The sequence below is a fragment of the Clytia hemisphaerica genome, unplaced genomic scaffold (genome assembly GCF_902728285.1).
Source record: "Clytia hemisphaerica strain Z4C2 unplaced genomic scaffold, Clytia hemisphaerica genome assembly, whole genome shotgun sequence".
Classification (NCBI taxonomy): domain Eukaryota; kingdom Metazoa; phylum Cnidaria; class Hydrozoa; order Leptothecata; family Clytiidae; genus Clytia; species Clytia hemisphaerica.
The window spans coordinates 760,239-770,746 of record NW_027103768.1 but is presented as its reverse complement, the minus strand read 5'-3'; positions in this window follow the sequence as shown (position 1 = coordinate 770,746).

Sequence of the window (10,508 nt, the reverse complement as noted above, 5' to 3'; positions counted from 1 at the left end):
CCAGATAATAGGTGGTATGTTATCTGGACCGAGGGCCTTGCATGATTTTGTTGTGGAAAGGACCTTTGTCAACTCTTCCATGGAAAAAGAAAAAGTAGATATATCTAGAGGGGGAGAGATTTGCTCTCGTGGGAGAAAGTTATTTGTTGCTAACACCGGTTTTTTACCTAAAAGATTTTTGAAATGCTGTAACCAATTATCTAAGCGTTTTTTATCCGAGCCACCTTTCAGCTGGATGGACGGTTTTGAGTTCTTGCCACTTAGTTTTTGTACTACTTTCCAAGCATCGCGATGAGAATTTTTGGAAAATTGCTCAGACATGTCCCTCAGCTGAGTATCAATAAAAGAAACTTGAGCCTCTAGGTAGGCCTCGTCAAGTTTAATCTTGGCAGAGTTAAGTTGCTCCTTGCGCCTCCGCGTTGGTGCTGCATTATACAAAGAGGAAGCTTTTGTTAGAATTTCTCTTGCTTTCTTGACTAAGGGACATTCTTTTGGATCTGATTTAGCTCGTTTTTGTTTTCTTGGAAGTTGCTCTAGGGCAACTTTTTCTGTGGAATCTTTAAGACAAGAGTACGCTAGCTCAACGTTATCTTTGGTCAATTCTTCGTTGAAAAGAGTAGAGAAACGGTTAAAGACCTCAATTCCAAACATGCTACAGACTTCAGGGTTTGTAGAGGCTCTTTTCCAATCTATTTGTTTTAAAGGATTAGGTTTTGAAGGTTTGGAAGAGCGAAGACTAAGTTTGACCTTAGAAGATACGATGCGATGATCAGTACTCACAGTAGCAAAGGAAGATTGAAGGTCCAGAGATGATTAGCACATTTCATGAAGGAGTTATTTGAGGAAAAAAGGTCAAATTCTTGTAGAAGATCTAAAAGGTATTCACCGTTACGATTTGTAGCCTTGTCAAATGAAAAAGGAACATCAGGGTAGGCAAGTTTGGCATTAAAATCACCGGCTATGGAAAGAAAATTATGTCTTGGAATATGGCTAAGCAAGTTTTTAAGTGACGAATAAAACTCCTCGACATCTTCCTCGGGAGCACTGTTGTGGGGGCTATAGGCACACACTACTGTTAAAACTGGGTTGCTGGAAAATCATGATCAGCAATCACGATTCTAGGTGTAATTTTTTCAATTCTTATTAAGTTGCTGGCTGCTGTAGATGAAAGAAGAAAGCCAATCCCTCCAACAGAAGCGTTAACCGTGTTTTTTGTTGCGCAGATGAGGTGATAAGCTGGGAGGAAGAAATAGAATCGTAAATTAAATCATCGTCAGGGTGAAATATTCGATGTTCTTGAAGAGCAATGATGTCTATAGAGTTATTAGACATGGAGAGTACAAGTTCATTAAGTTGTGTTGGTCCCCTTAGTGTGCGAACGTTAAAAGTACTGATTTTTAAGAAGTTAGAACATCTTAAAAGTTTTGTTGGTTTTGATTTTGATTGATCAGGTTCCATCTTATCTGATGAGACCCTCCCATTGGGGTTTAAGATCTCACCTTCACTGGATCCCAAGGTGGAATCAAAGAGAGAAGAATGATCGAGAAAAGCAGGGGCTTGACCGGTAATCAAAGGCCTATCCCTGTTAGGGACTACCAATTGATCCCGGACCCTGGAGCTGTATGAGAAATCCATTGTCTTTTCAAATTGCTAATATAGTATGTGTTGCGCAACGATTACATACCCATTTCTGAAAATTTCTGAAATTTATAATAAGCAAGTGATTTTTGAAAAGCATTACACATGTGAGGCCCAGAAAACCCGAGTTAAAAAAAACCCGAGTTAAAAAAACCCAAGTTAACATTTTGTGACGTCATAATTTAACTAAAACTTTAAGGATAACTCACTCAGATTTTTTTTAACTGCACCTTACAATTTTTCTTCGACTTCGAGTTAAAGTTAACTCAATTTTTTAAGGTTACCTTATTAAACTGTTGAGTTAGTTAACTCGGATCTTTAAGGTGCACCTAAAATTTTCGAGTTAGTTAACTCGGAATGCATAATGTAACATTCATTTTGGCGAGCATTTTGGAGTTATCCTTTGAAGCACAACCTTAAAATGTGCTCCTGGGTCTGCCTGGATTTTAAGAACAGATGTCTTTAAGGCGACCCCTCGACCCCTGGATAAAGGGGTAAACCTAGGTGTTTTGAGGAAAGTTTCTCCTAGATTTATTCATAAAATTTACTCTCCTGGAAAAAAAGAACTGGCTCATTCGCGAATATTTACCCACACGAAATATTTGAACTCGCAAACATAGAAATGTATTTATTTTTACATTCACTGGTATGCCAAAACCGATAGTCCTGTAGGGGGCGTACGGGGTTTGCAATTTCCGAAAAACCAATAATTTTGCAAAACTTTCCGAAATTTCGTAAAAAATACTTGCAATTCCGATACCGATTTGTTGGGGTATTTTTCATCGTTTTGACTAATTTTTCATCAAATTAGATTTTCCATGTATGAGAATTCCGAAAAAACAGTGATCGTTTAGGGCCGCTCTAGGGCGGGGGACACCTCGTCACTGTTTGCATTGTGGTACAGGCTGAATGAACACGTAGAATTATTGCGTTTGATCTGTACATGATTTAACTTTTGTTTTGCCTAGAAACTCACTTGCGGCTTTTGAGGAAATTTCCAGACGGTGGTAGAAAAACCAGCGGAAAAACTCTTATGGTTCTATAAACGCATCATTCATTGATAGATGCAATTAAAATGTTCCCTTGGTATCGCCTTTTGTTGTAGTAAGAATAGAATAACAGATAAACTTGGAATGGAACAGCCCAAGTGTTTAATGTTTTTCTTTAGAAATTTTGTGAAAATCGAAGAAGCCTTCTGCATTGTGAGAAAAGTTGTTTTGGGACCGCAAGTAAAATATATTCAGCGAAAGAGTGCAAAACATATTTTTATAACTTTATAACTGGAAATAGAAAATTATTGCCCCCGCAGGAGCGTAGCGACGAGGAGGCTCTCATAGTTTCACGCATAGATATTGGACTGGAATCTCAAAATTTTGCGAATTGTTTTGTTGTTGTTGTTGTCGCGTAAGCATTTCCGTAGTTAGTCTCTTCCGTAAATATTCGGTTTTTTTCCGGGACGGTAGTATATATTTTCATATTACGTTATATAGTATTATCATTATTACATATTACAATTTTAGCTTTGATTTAGCTTTGAAAAGCTGAAGCGAGTGTTATAAATGCAAATCAAAACAGTGTATATGATATAACACGAATTACAATATTACTTGTGCAAATCAAAACAAACAAAATGGCAGACTGGTGGTTATGATATTCTGTTATGATGATGATGAGCTGATTCATTGACTAGAAAAAGTGTTTTGTATGTCAAATTTTGTTTCTTGTCTTTGAAACTGAATACTAACTACTGTAATTTAGTGAGACGTTCACTTCAGCAATGATTTCAATTCTTTTTCCAGAATCTTTAAAGAAATTTGCTTAAGTTTTCAAATGTACATTTGATATTTTTGTTCAAACTCTAATTTATTTTTGTCTATCATTTTATTGATAACTACCTTTATTGTTTATAGGGCTTCTTGAGCTTTAAATACCATCATATGGTTATTCGAGAAAGTCCTTCTTAACTTAGTAAAACAACCGCCAAAATACAAAAAAGATGAATGTACATATCCAAACGTTGGTTGACTTTTTCTTTTGGTCTTCAAAATAATTTACCTCACTTAGAGTGTTTTTACGTCTTTTCAGTGCGGTAAATCTTTTTGAAAAACCTGAAAAAAGTTTGCTTACTCGTTAAACTTTACATGCGCACGTTAAACTTTTTCATGCAGTTGTGATAGCCTAAATAACTTACGCTCCAGTGGTTTGGTGAAATAGCTCCAAATTCTGGCTTTCTAACTTAGGAGAGACCTTCCCGAAGGCATTTAACGGTGGTTAGACTAGGTACACAGACAGTCATACAGAAACACCATAAAGGGAATGTATATCGCTAGCTATAAACTCAAAAAGTCTAGCTTCCTGAAGGCACGTCTCTTCATTGTATGCGCTGCGATCAGCTTGGAGAAAAGATTGCATCATGAAAAAGGACTATGCACTTGAAAAGAAATTTAGGCGCATTTAACTTTTCTCGACTGTACGTCTGAATAAACCACAATGGCATTCCTTTACTTTTCTTTTGACAAAAAACATAGAAGATTTTGCTTGAGAAGTGCAATCACAGCGTACGCTAGTGGAGCCCGGGCCTTAACTAGGATAAGTGAGTTTCTATTTCACCCAACTTAAGATGGCGCAGAACTTTTTGATAAATTTTATACGCAGTATCCTCTTGACTATTGTTTATTAGGCAAAGTAGCAATAGAGAATTGTTGAAATATAGCAGCCAATGAAAAAAACAAGCTATTTCTGACTGGTTACCTTGTTGATTTATTCACCACTATGTATTTTGCCTACAATCTAAGATGTCTGCGACATTACCAGAAAAGGTCTATTTAGTGAATAATAATCATGACATATATCGTTATAAGAAAGAAACCAGGAGAAAAAAGAAACAAATAGGAGATGTGAAAATCAGTAAGATAATGATACCATAACTTTTTAAATATATTTTTGAGAGGCTTTTCCAGCTTTTCCTTAAATTTTATTAAGTTATCAAGCTGCATGAATTCTTCAAGTATGTATTTTTTTATAATGGAATATAATTTTTTTTTTTCAAGCAAACGCCTCAATGAATCAATAATTCCTGATTATTTTTTAATGTTTAATATTTAAAGCATTAAAGCTTTATAAGTGCATGACATGATCTTTATGTGGGGGCATTTAGTGAAAGCTATGACTAGTATAACCTACTTGAGCTTTATATGGATTTGTGCTCTAAATTCCTGATTCCTTAGATATTAATGTGATGATAGACATGAACAGTAAAGTTCTTACAGTACGTCTCCACAGCTAAATTTCAGACGAAAATTCCAACCATCCAAAGTAAAAACGGTGTGGATTTCCGCAATACCGAAATCCCTCCGTGCAGTAATACCACGGGAGACGATCCTGCATCAATTTACATAGGCTGTTGCACCATCCTCTCCCCCATATCTCCAACAAAATTTTTTTAAATAAATTCATCAGTTAGACTGAAATTTCTGCAAACTCTTGTCACCGCACCCAAGGTTTACCGTAACCACCGAATTAAACTAGGCGCAAAGAGCATCATCACATACGTCCGGTTAAACTCGTATTCTGTGAGTATTATCAGCTTTTCCATGCTTATATACCAGAGCACCAGATGATATTCCTTGGCGTCTATCATTATCAGTAACGTAAGCAAAGCCTGGGATACAAGGAGTGGGGTTGCACATTCGCTAGAGAGTAAAGTACTCCGTCCGAAGACGAGACTTAGCTATGGAGCCAGATGTAGAAATGTCGGCCAGAAAATTACCTGATCATCTTATTTAAGCTTTTGCGCCACTACTTTACTCTCCATTAAAGATCAATGGCTAAAAGAGGTTAGGGATAAGGGGCACGAAAATTTTTGGTGATAGAAAGGTCAAACAACTTAAAAGAGTTACTAAAGAGGAGAAACCACAGCGAGCATCAACAAGTTTCGATCTTTTTGGTATTCTGGGGGTGAGCATCCTCTTGAACTACTGGTTGATACACAACACCTTGCTTCGGCTTTTTTGCGATTCAATGTTGATGGTAGTTTCGGAAAAACTCAAGAGAAAAGATGCAAGAGCGCAAAGAAAGAGCGCCTCACGCGAAAAAAATTTAACATAACACTTTATATAAGCGCTATAAACGTGTAGAAGAGTGCCAAATTGCCCAATTAAACATCAACCAAATTTTGGCATCCCCTTGAAAAGCTCTTTTGGAGCCCCTCTTAGATCTTTCTGGAGGGTGCACCCCCTGCACCCCCTGCCAGGTCGCCACTGATTCCCTGAAAAATTACTGATAATGTACACAATCTCCCTGAGTCTATTTTGAAACTGATGGTGAGATGTCGAATACCATTTTTCATCAGACATTATAGAGGCATCTCAATTACTCAAGAGAAAATTTTGAAGATTGGTTACTCGAGACCCTAAATACAAAGGAGTCTGAAAAATGAAATTCTCTGAGTTTGAAATTTTCCTATAAAACCTATATTTTCCAGGTTTTCCAGGGTCTGTCAAAGCCCTGTGTCTGTATGTAAGTTAGAAGACATTAGCAGATGTTAAGGAGGCGCAACCATGGTCTGGGCCGACGGGCGAAAATTTCAATATTTTTCACCACCATTTTAGCTAAAAGACACTTTGTTTTGACAAATTTCTTTTAAGAAGTACTTTTTCAAACCACTCTGATGAGCTGGGAGAGCCACTAATCTGCTTCCCTCACCGGCTAGCTCAATGTTACAAACCAAAAGGGCAAGGCGATGATGCCCAAATAATGGCAATATGAAATGTACATATATCCAAAATAAGATCAATTATGAGTTGTCGGCCGTAAGGCCGAAAAATTGTTGAAATCTTCAAACGTAAAACTATGAAATTAGACTTCCTACATTTTCTCTTGAGTTTCCCAAAAAAAATTGGAGCCCCCCCCCTAAACCCTCAAAAAAATTTTGGAACCCCCCTTAAACCCTCGAAAAAAATTTCGAACCCCCCCCCTAGAATCCTCCACCCCCTAGTAGATACTTTATGACGGGTATGACCGCTCCCTAAGCTTTGTAGGCCGCCAATACGTCATCGATCATCAGATAAAGACGAGGCACGAGAGGAGTAGACAGTCGGGGATTAGGATGGCGTGGAGGGAGGAGGTGCATTCGAGGTGTATTAATTTCAAAGCCCCGAAGGGGCTAAATACCAAACTCCTGGATGAAAATGAAGCCACTTGCATCCGCCGTCCCATCCTAAACACGTGACCCGTGTGTGGTTTTCTGCATTTTTTGAAATCTAGCGATAGATTGGCAATCTCTATTAACCCGACCTCGACCTCGACCCTGACCATTGAAAAAGGCCCCCGGGGGGTACTAGGTTTGCGAGGTGACGGGTATGTCCGAGCCGAAAATCGAAAATCGACCCTTTGAGAGACAAAATTTTGATGATTTTGGGACCCTTTGAGAGACTTTTTCCTAAATTTTGGGCCATTTTTTCCAAATCTTGGTTTGATTTTCACCAATTTTTGGTCAAAATTTTTGAAAATCGTGACCCTTTGAGAGAGAAATTTTTGATTTTCGTGATTTTGGGACCCTTTCAGAGACTAACTTTTAAATCTGTACCCCTTTGAGAGACTTTTGAGGAATGAGAAAAGGTACCCTTATGGCTCGCACATACCTGACACCCATTTTGCCTAAGTACCCCCCTCCCCCGGGAAAAGGCCCAAAAAGGCCGACCCTCGACCCTTGGAAAAAAGCCGACCCTTGACTAGACTAGTAAACTAGTCGTTGAAAACAGACCCATATACAAAAAATCAAGCTCCAAATAAAAAGAATCGAAGGGGTGAAGTTGCGTCTCTTTTTGCTCCGGCCTAGGAGCCTTTAATTCTCTCTTCCGACAACGGTCAAGACATTTTTTTTTTGTTTATCTAATCCGATGATCTATTCCGATTTAATAAAAACGGATTATCTGGATTCTGATAATATTGTGATTTGATTGGCCGGCGAAAGTATTTAGAAAAAAATGGCTGCCGAAAGTGGGCTAGCTGACTGTGTAGCAAATGGGCAAATCTCAGTGAAAAATTGATCATTTTCATCATTATTCATGATGTTTTGGACATGATTTATGAGAAGTTTGATGCATACTGGTTCTCTAACAATGTGGAAAGACTTTGGAGAAATTTTGGACATGAATCGTCAGCTGATCGAGTGCTTGAATATTGCATATGACTTCTCTTCTTCTAGACACACAAAATCATAAAACTCTAACTTGACAATGAAACTTGCAAACACACAGCCATTGGAATTCAAAAGAAAATACTAAAATTACAACATAACAGTGCAAATTTGAAAACGATCTGAGTAGTTTTTGTGGTGTAATGTGTATGGCTGAAAATGATCCTGTTTTGTGTATTCATCATCATATTATTGTTGACTGGCGACCCGTTCCTTTTGATTTTTCAAACCCGACACAGATTTTCTACAAACATATCACTATGAGAATTCAATAGAGAATACTAAAACACAATTCCTGTGTAAATTTGAACAAGATTGGAGAAATTTTCACAGTGTTATGGCTGAAAATGATCGTTTTTGGACTTTGCTTTGTTGTAATTTCTGGCGACCGGTTCCTTTTGATTTTTCAAACCTGACACAGATTTTTTTAAAACATAGCACTATGAGAATTCAGTGAAGGATACTAAAACACAATTCCTGTGTAAGTTTGAACAAGATTGGAGAAATTTTCACAGTGTTATGGCTGAAAATGATCGTTTTTGGACTTTGTCGTAATTTCATCGCGGCTGGCGACCGTTCCTTTTGATTTTTCAAACCCGACACAGATTTTTTACAAACATATCACTATGAGAATTCAGTAAAGGATACTAAAACACAATTCCTGTGTAAATTTGAACAAGATTGGAGAAATTTTCACAGTGTTATGGCTGAAAATGATCATTTTTGGACTTTGTCGTAATTTCATCGCGGCTGGCGACCGTTCCTTTTGATTTTTCAAACCCGACACAGATTTTTTTTAAATATATCACTATGAGAATTCAGTAAAGGATACTAAAACACAATTTTGGACTTTGTCGTAATTTCATTGGCTTGGGCGACCGTTCCTTTTGAAGATTTTTCAAACCCGAAACAGGTTTTTTAAAAACATATCACTATGAGAATTCACATGGTGGCCACGCTCCTGGAAATTCCTGGAATATCCTGGAATTAATGTTTTCTCCTGGAAAGTCCTTGAAACTCCTGGGATTTCTTGTAATTTTTCAAAATGTCCTGGAATGTCCTGGATATTCTAAATTCTTTGAATATATTTTTTTTTCAATCGACTTTTTCGTTTCGCATTCTAAAATTGGAAAAATCATTTGATATTTTCCTTGCTGAGATAGTAATATTTTATTTTTTTATCCTGGAAAATCCTTGATTTTTTCTGTTTAATGCTATTTTGTCCTGAAATATCCTGGAATTTGATGATCTAAAGTCCTGGAAAAAGTCGAAATTTGTCCTTGAAAGTCCTTGAAAGTCCTGGAATTTGAAAAAAATAATTCTGTGGCCACCATGAATTCAGTAAAGGATATTAAAGGGACATTGCGGGAGTTTTAACAATAGAAGCCTTTCGTTTTTAAGAATCGGTAGATTGTGTTTTGTGTATTTTACAGACCAGCGCGCTTTATACTAAAGCCTAGGTCTGCAGATTATATTATTCATTTTCCAGCCACTGAGATACAACCTGTGGATTATTTTTATAATATTTTTCAAGATGTCGGCAAGAACATGTGTATTTCTCTGTGGTTTCTTTCACTTTAATTTAATGGTCTAGTAGTTGTCTTTTATTTTACCAATTTCTTTGGGAATGTATGGAGTTGAAAGGAGACTTATCAAAGTTGATGTCTGCGAAGTTTCGATCCATGATTTTAAGTATTTCGTTAGCAATCATAAAGATTTCTGTAATGCAATGCATATTTTTTGGATTTCATAGAAATATAAAATAGGTGTTTGATCTTCCCTTGGCTTCCACTACTAAGAACTTTGTACTCTTTAAAATGTGGATTATTATGCTTTTTAAATTGGAAATTGTAACTATAACTTAGCTTTATAATCTCATGCAGGATAGGCTCTTCTTTTTCTTTTCCCACAAGAACACTTTTCTGAGCATTTGACAACCCTTGTTTTGCAGGGACATCCTTTTCTGAGATTGGAATCTTTTCTACAACAGGTATTTTTACAATTGCAAAATAAATCATCCATTTTTCTTTTCCTTCTTCTGTCTGCTTTCTGTCATAATAACAAAGACGTATTTGCTAAAAAATGGTCAAAAATATCATTAGATTTCAGTAAGTATTACGTAATCGTAGCGCACTTACCGTTGTGTCTTTTTTCATTTTTATAATAGAGTTCTTTTTTATAATTTCAATTTTTAGCTGCGGAGGAGAGAGCAATGAAATCGATTACCTCGACGTTCGAAAATTTGCAATAAACCCGGGGGCATCTAAAACGTAAAGCGGCCCACCGAACGTTTGACGATATAGGGAAACTTTTTGGGACATTTTTTGGGAGTTCAGGAAGTGCATTTTAATGGTCAAGTATCCCATTTTCGAAGCAAAATTTTTTTGGCAAGGGCATTACCCTTTACAAGAGCGATAGAGAAACACACCAGCACCCCCGTCCAGAGAAATAAAAAAGTAAAACAAAAACAAAATGACAAGAAATGAATGAAAGATTTTTTATTTTGTTGGAAATGTTTCTCTGTGAATGAAAATATTACTTCGTTAGCTAATATTACAAGAAAGATATTGGAACGATTCATATGCAAAAGGCTTCCTGCGACTTTTCGCCCAAAGGAAAGTCTACCATGTTTGTTATGGTTTTTCTGTTTTCCCACGTGACTTTTGTTTTG